The sequence below is a fragment of the Trachypithecus francoisi genome, unplaced genomic scaffold (assembly GCF_009764315.1).
Source record: "Trachypithecus francoisi isolate TF-2019V2 unplaced genomic scaffold, Tfra_2.0 Lachesis_group5, whole genome shotgun sequence".
NCBI classification, from domain to species: Eukaryota; Metazoa; Chordata; class Mammalia; order Primates; family Cercopithecidae; genus Trachypithecus; species Trachypithecus francoisi.
Genome location: NW_022681470.1, coordinates 78,457,255 through 78,464,985, shown reverse-complemented (window position 1 = coordinate 78,464,985; position 7,731 = coordinate 78,457,255). Strand labels below are relative to the sequence as shown.

At 41.1% G+C, this 7,731-nt stretch overlaps 1 pseudogene; it reads left to right on the top strand.

The window, feature by feature from the left end:
* Positions 1 to 424: 424 nt before the first annotated feature.
* LOC117076599 lies at positions 425 to 1,107 on the top strand (annotated as a pseudogene).
* The last annotated feature ends 6,624 nt before the right edge of the window (positions 1,108 to 7,731 follow it).

Here is a 7,731-nt window from a genome sequence, read left to right as displayed (position 1 = left end):
AAAATGAAATAACCCAAAGCAGAAAGTCAAATATTGCATGTTCTCCTTTATAAGTGGGAGCTAAATAATGTGTACAAATAGACACAGAGAGTGGAATAGGAGGGAATTTAAAATACCTATGATTAATATATTAATTAATACCTATGATTAATAAGGCTTTAATGCAAAATGTATACAATGTGCAAAAACACAATCAAGTAATCAAGTAACACAAGCAGATAGACAAAAATTCTAATGAATCAAAAGAAAATGCTAGAAATTCTGTCCCTCATTAATTGGGGGTGGCTCCTGAGATGTTTGCTCATTTTTTTCTTTTTTGACGTAACAGAAATAAAGAAAGCCTTTGATAGGCTTATCAGAAGACTATCAAAGTATCAAGGCCAAGAAAAGAAAAAACAAAAACAAAACACCACTGAGCTTGAAGACATGTTAGTAGAAGTTTCCCAAAGCAAAATGTAAAGAGAAAAAGTATGGGAGGTGGTTGTCAGATGCTAGTGGGAGGGACTCCATTACCTTAGAGAGCTGGAGTGGTCTGGACCTCCAGGTGTGGTGGGCCAGAGGCACCTCTCCTGCAACCTCCCATTGTCTCTCTGGTGGGGTTCGGCCCAAGGTGGATTGACACAGACTTTTGTGGATTTTAAACAACCTAAACATTAAGCAATACACCTTCCTCAAATCTTTGGGAATTTCAGAATGACTGACACTTCCAAAGCTGTTCCAACTTTTGAAGAGATATTGGCTAGTAGATTCACAGAAGGTGACAGGGAGTATCAGCAATACCTGAAACGCCCTCCTGAGTACCCTCTAATTGTTGAGGAGTGGAATAGCAGAGCTGGTTGGAACCAAATAAATAGAGGCAATCAGTTTCAAGATAACAGTTCAGAAGCAGGGATAGCAGCCAGGGATGGCCAAGTGACAATTGATCTAATCAGTGGCGTGGATGATGCTGGGTTAACATTACCCATAACACAGACCAGAACCTTACTATCTCCACCAATATGGACACTATGGTTACAACCAACAGCCTCCTTATGGTTGCTACTGATAGAAATGTCAGCAGCTTTTAGTAAAACCATTTACTTTGCTACTATGACAGAAGTTTGGGTGTCTTCTGTTGGTCATAGCCTTACATCTGATTTTAGAGACTAGATTATTGATTTTTTGGAACTTGAGATTTTTTTTTTTTAATAGATCTTACTTGTGAGATGTGATTGTTGCTGGAAATATCTAAAATTGCGAAGTATACTGCTTGACTTGTACCTCAGATTCTTCTTTGTTTCATGACTTAATGGTGCTTTGAGTTTAGTATAATTTTCTTATTTGACCTCTAGGAGTTATTTGTTTTACACAGAAATAAAAAAAAATTAATAGAAAATGCTTGCTTTTACTTTGTAAGGTAGAGGAGTATCCATATGCTTTTTTTATTTTATTTTATTTTATTTTATTTTATTTTTTTTTTTTTTAATTATACTTTAAGTTCTAGGGTACATGTGCATAACGTTTATATCATGTATAACTCCCCAATGCAATCCCTCCCTCCTCCCCCCTCCCCTGATAGGCCCCAGTGTGTGATGTTCCCCTTCCGAGTCCAAGTGATCTCATTGTTCAGTTCCCACCTATGAGTGAGAACATGCGGTGTTTGGTTTCTCTTCTTGTGATAGTTTGCTAAGAATGATGGTTTCCAGCTGCATCCATGTCCCTACAAAGGACGCAAACTCATCCTTTTTTATGGCTGCATAGTATTCCATGGTGTATATGTGCCACATTTTCTTAATCCAGTCTGTCACAGATGGACATTTGGGTTGATTCCAAGTCTTTGCTATTGTGAATAGTGCCGCAATAAACATACGTGTGCATGTGTCTTGTAGTAGAGTAATTTATAATCCTTTGGGTATATACCCAGTAGTGGGATGGCTGGGTCATATGGTACATCTAGTTCTAGATCCTTGAGGAATCGCCATACTGTTTTCCATAATGGTTGAACTAGTTTACAATCCCACCAACAGTGTAAAAGTGTTCCTATTTCTCCACATCCTCTCCAACATCTATTGTTTCCTGACTTCTTAATGATTGCCATTCTAACTGGTGTGAGATGGTATCTCATTGTGGTTTTGATTTGCATTTCTCTGATGGCGAGTGATGATGAGCATTTTTTCATGTGTCTGTTGGCTGTATGGATGTCTTCTTTTGAGAAATGTCTGTTCATATCCTTTCCCCACTTTTTGATGGGGTTGTTTGTTTTTTTCTTGTATATTTGTTTGAGTTCTTTGTAGATTCTGGATATTAGCCCTTTGTCAGATGAGTAGATTGCAAAAATTTTCTCCCATTCTGTAGGTTGCCTGTTCACTCTGATGGTAGTTTCTTTTGCTGTGCAAAAGCTCTTTAGTTTAATCATATCCCATTTGTCAATTTTGGCTTTTGCTGCCGTTGCTTTTGGTGTTTTAGACATGAAGTCCTTGCCCATGCCTATGTCCTGAATGGTACTACCTAGATTTTCTTCTAGGGTTTTTATGGTATTAGGTCTAACATTTAAGTCTCTAATCCATCTTGAATTAATTTTCGTATAAGGGGTAAGGAAAGGATCCAGTTTCAGCTTTCTACTTATGGCTAGCCAATTTTCCCAGCACCATTTATTAAATAGGGAATCCTTTCCCCATTTCTTGTTTCTCTCAGGTTTGTCAAAGATCAGATGGCTGTAGATGTGTGGTATTATTTCTGAGGACTCTGTTCTGTTCCATTGGTCTATATCTCTGTTGTGGTACCAGTACCATGCTGTTTTGGTTACTGTAGCCTTGTAGTATAGTTTGAAGTCAGGTAGCGTGACGCCTCCAGCTTTGTCCTTTTGACCTAGGATTGTCTTGGCAATGCGGGCTCTTTTTTGGTTCCATATGAACTTTAAAGCAGTTTTTTCCAATTCTGTGAAGAAAGTCATTGGTAGCTTGATGGGGATGGCATTGAATCTATAAATAACCTTGGGCAGTATGGCCATTTTCACGATATTAATTCTTCCTATCCATGAGCATGGTATGTTCTTCCATTTGTTTGTGTCCTCTTTTATTTCACTGAGCAGTGGTTTGTAGTTCTCCTTGAAGAGGTCCTTTACATCCCTTGTAAGCTGGATTCCTAGGTATTTTATTCTCTTTGAAGCAATTGTGAATGGAAGTTCATTCCTGATTTGGCTCTCTGCTTGTCTGTTACTGGTGTATAAGAATGCTTGTGATTTTTGCACATTAATTTTGTATCCTGAGACTTTGCTGAAGTTGCTTATCAGCTTAAGGAGATTTTGGGCTGAGACAATGGGGTTTTCTAAATATACAATCATGTCATCTGCAAACAGGGACAATTGACTTCTTCTTTTCCTAACTGGATACCCTTGATTTCTTTCTCTTGCCTGATTGCCCTAGCCAGAACTTCCAACACTATGTTGAATAGGAGTGGTGAGAGAGGGCATCCCTGTCTTGTGCCAGTTTTCAAAGGGAATTTTTCCAGTTTTTGCCCATTCAGTATGATATTAGCTGTGGGTTTGTCGTAAATAGCTCTTATTATTTTGAGGTACGTTCCATCAATACCGAATTTATTGAGCGTTTTTAGCATGAAGGGCTGTTGAATTTTGTCAAAAGCCTTTTCTGCCTCTATTGAGATAATCATGTGGTTCTTGTGTTTGGTTCTGTTTATATGCTGGATTACGTTTATTGATTTGCGAATGTTGAACCAGCCTTGCATCCCAGGGATGAAGCCCACTTGATCATGGTGGATAAGCCTTTTGATGTGCTGCTGAATCCGGTTTGCCAGTATTTTATTGAGAATTTTTGCATCGATGTTCATCAGGGATATTGGTCTAAAATTCTCTTTTTTTGTTGTGTCTCTGCCAGGCTTTGGTATCAGGATGATGTTGGCCTCATAAAATGAGTTAGGGAGGATTCCCTCTTTTTCTATTGATTGGAATAGTTTCAGAAGGAATGGTACCAGCTCCTTCTTGTACCTCTGGTAGAATTCAGCTGTGAATCCATCTGGTCCTGGACTTTTTTTCGTGGGTAGGCTATTAATTGTTGCCTCAATTTCAGAGCCTGCTATTGGTCTATTCAGGGATTCAACTTCTTCCTGGTTCAGTCTTGGGAGAGTGTAAGTGTCCAGGAAATTATCCATTTCTTCTAGATTTTCTAGTTGATTTGCATAGAGGCATTTTTAGTATTCTCTGATGGTTGTTTGCATTTCTGTGGGGTCGGTGGTGATATCCCCTTTATCATTTTTTATTGCGTCTATTTGATTCCTCTCTCTTTTCTTCTTTATTAGTCTTGCTAGCGGTCTGTCAATTTTGTTGATCTTTTCAAAAAACCAACTCCTGGATTCATTGATTTTTTGAAGGGTTTTTGTGATTCTATCTCCTTCAGTTCTGCTCTGATCTTAGTTATTTCTTGCCTTCTGCTAGCTTTTGAATGTGTTTGCTCTTGCTTCTCTAGTTCTTTTAATTGTGATGTTAGAGTGTCCATTTTAGATCTCTCCTGCTTTCTCTTGTGGGCATTTAGTGCTATAAATTTCCCTCTACACACTGCTTTAAATGTGTCCCAGAGATTCTGGTATGTTGTATCTTTGTTCTCATTGGTTTCAAAGAACATCTTTATTTCTGCTTTCATTTCGTTATGTACCAGTAGTCATTCAGGAGCAGGTTGTTCAGTTTCCATGTAGTTGAGCGGTTTTGATTGAGTTTCTTAGTCCTGAGTTCTAGTTTGATTGCACTGTGGTCTGAGAGACAGTTTGTTATAATTTCTGTTCTTGTACATTTGCTGAGGAGTGCTTTACTTCCAATTATGTGGTCAATTTTGGAATAAGTGCGATGTGGTGCTGAGAAGAATGTATATTCTGTTGATTTGGGGTGGAGAGTTCTATAGATGTCTATTAGGTCCGCTTGGTGCAGAGATGAGTTCAATTCCTGGATATCCTTGTTAACTTTCTGTCTCGTTGATCTGTCTAATGTTGACAGTGGAGTGTTGAAATCTCCCATTATTATTGTATGGGAGTCTAAGTCTCTTTGTAGGTTTCTAAGGACTTGCTTTATGAATCTGGGTGCTCCTGTATTGGGTGCATATATATTTAGGAGAGTTAGCTCTTCCTGTTGAATTGATCCCTTTACCGTTATGTAACGGCCTTCTTTGTCTCTTTTGATCTTTGATGGTTTAAAGTCTATTTTATCAGAGACTAGGATTGCAACCCCTGCTTTTTTTTGTTCTCCATTTGCTTGGTAGATCTTCCTCCATCCCTTTATTTTGAGCCTATGTATGTCTCTGCATGTGAGATGGGTCTCCTGAATACAGCAGACTGATGGGTCTTGACTCTTTATCCAGTTTGCCAGTCTGTGTCTTTTAATTGGAGCATTTAGTCCATTTACATTTAAGGTTAATGTTGTTATGTGTGAACTTGATCCTGTCATTATGATATTAACTGGTTATTTTGCTCATTAGTTGATGCAGTTTCTTCCTAGCCTCGATGGTCTTTACATTTTGGCATGTTTTTGCAACGGCTGGTACCGGTTGTTCCTTTCCATGTTTAGGGCTTCCTTCAGGGTCTCTTGTAAGGCAGGCCTGGTGGTGACAAAATCTCTAAGCATTTGCTTATCTGTAAAGGATTTTATTTCTCCTTCACTGATGAAACTTAGTTTGGCTGGATATGAAATTCTGGGTTGAAAATTCTTTTCTTTAAGAACGTTGAATATTGGCCCCCACTCTCTTCTGGCTTGTAGAGTTTCTGCCGAGAGATCTGCTGTTAGTCTGATGGGCTTCCCTTTGTGGGTAACCCGCCTTTCTCTCTGGCTGCCCTTAAGATTTTTTCCTTCATTTCAACTTTGGTGAATCTGGCAATTATGTGTCTTGGAGTTGCTCTTCTCGAGGAGTATCTTTGTGGTGTTCTCTGTATTTCCTGAATTTGAATGTTGGCTGCCCTACTAGGTTGGGGAAGTTCTCCTGGATGATATCCTGAAGAGTGTTTTCCAAGTTGGTTCCATTTCCCCCCTCACTTTCAGGCACCCCAATCAGACGTAGATTTGGTCTTTTTACATAATCCCATACTTCTTGCAGGCTTTGTTCATTTCTTTTTCTTCTTTTTTCTTTTGGTTTCTCTTCTCGCTTCATTTCATTCATTTGATCCTCAATCGCTGATACTCTTTCTTCCAGTTGATCAAGTCGGTTACTGAAGCTTGTGCATTTGTCACGTATTTCTCGTGTCATGGTTTTCATCTCTGTCATTTCGTTTATGATCTTCTCTGCATTAATTAGTCTAGCTGTCAATTCTTCCACTCTTTTTTCAAGATTTTTAGTTTCTTTGCGCTGGGTACGTAATTCCTCCTTTAGCTCTGAGAAGTTTGATGGGCTGAAGCCTTCTTCTCTCATCTCGTCAAAGTCATTCTCTGACCAGCTTTGATCCGTTGCTGGCGATGGACTGCGCTCCTTTGCAGGGGGAGATGCGCTCTTATTTTTTGAATTTCCAGCTTTTCTGCCCTGCTTCTTCCCCATCTTTGTGGTTTTATCTGTCTCTGGTCTTTGATGATGGTGACGTACTGATGGGGTTTTGGTGTAGGTGTCCTTCCTGTTTGATAGTTTTCCGTCTGACAGTCAGAAGGACTGTCTGTTGGTCTGTTGGAGATTGCTTGAGGTCCACTCCAGACCCTGTTTGCCTGGGTATCAGCTGCAGAGGTTGCCGAAGATAGAATATTGCTGAACAGCGAGTGTACCTGTCTGATTCTTCCTTTGGAAGCTTCCTCTCAGAGGTGTACTCCACCCTGTGAGGTGTGGGGTGTCAGACTGCCCCTAGTGGGGGATGTCTCCCAGCTAGGCTACTCAGGGGTCAGGGACCCACCTGAGCAGGCAGTCTGTCCGTTCTTGGATCTCAACCTCCGCCTTGGGAGATACACGGCTCTCCCCAAAGCTGTCAGACAGAGTCGTTCGCCTCTGCACCGGCCCCCGCTGCTTTCCCTATTGGACCTCAGCTGTGGGCTGTCCCCAGAGGTGGAGTCTACAGAGACAGGCAGGTTTCCTTGAGCTGCTGTGAGCTCCACCCAGTTCGAGCTTCCCAGCGGCTTTGTTTACCTACTTAAGCCTCAGCAATGGCGGGCGCCCTTCCCCCAGCCTCGCTGTTACCTTGCGGATAGATCGCTGCAGACTGCTGTGTTAGCAGTGAGGGAGGCTCCGTGGGCGTGGGACCCTCCCAGCCAGGTGTGGGATATATTCTCCTGGTGTGCCTGTTTCCTTAAAGCGCAGTATTGGGGTGGGAGTTACCCGATTTTCCATGTGTTATGTGTCTCAGTTCCCCGGCTAGGAAAACGGATTTCCTTCCCCCTTGCGCTTCCAGGTGAGGCGATGCCTCGCCCTGCTTCAGCTCACGCTGGTCAGGCTGCAGCAGCTGACCAGCACCGATTGTCCGGCACTCCCTAGAGAGATGACCCCAGTACCTCAGTTGAAAATGCAGAAATCACCGGTCTTCTGTGTCACTCGCGCTGGGAGCTGGAGACTGGAGCTGTTCCTATTCGGCCATCTTGCTCCGCCCCTCTCCATATGCTTACATGTGCTCATCTCTAAAATTCTACAAGTTAATAGAATCAGCTCATGAATGCCCAGCTATGCTTACTTGTGATATATTATACATAACATCAGCAGTTGAAAGGTAAAATCGTTTTTAATTTTTTTTTTTTGCTTTTATTATGTGACTATGGTACTGTGTGATTCCTTATTCTATAGATTT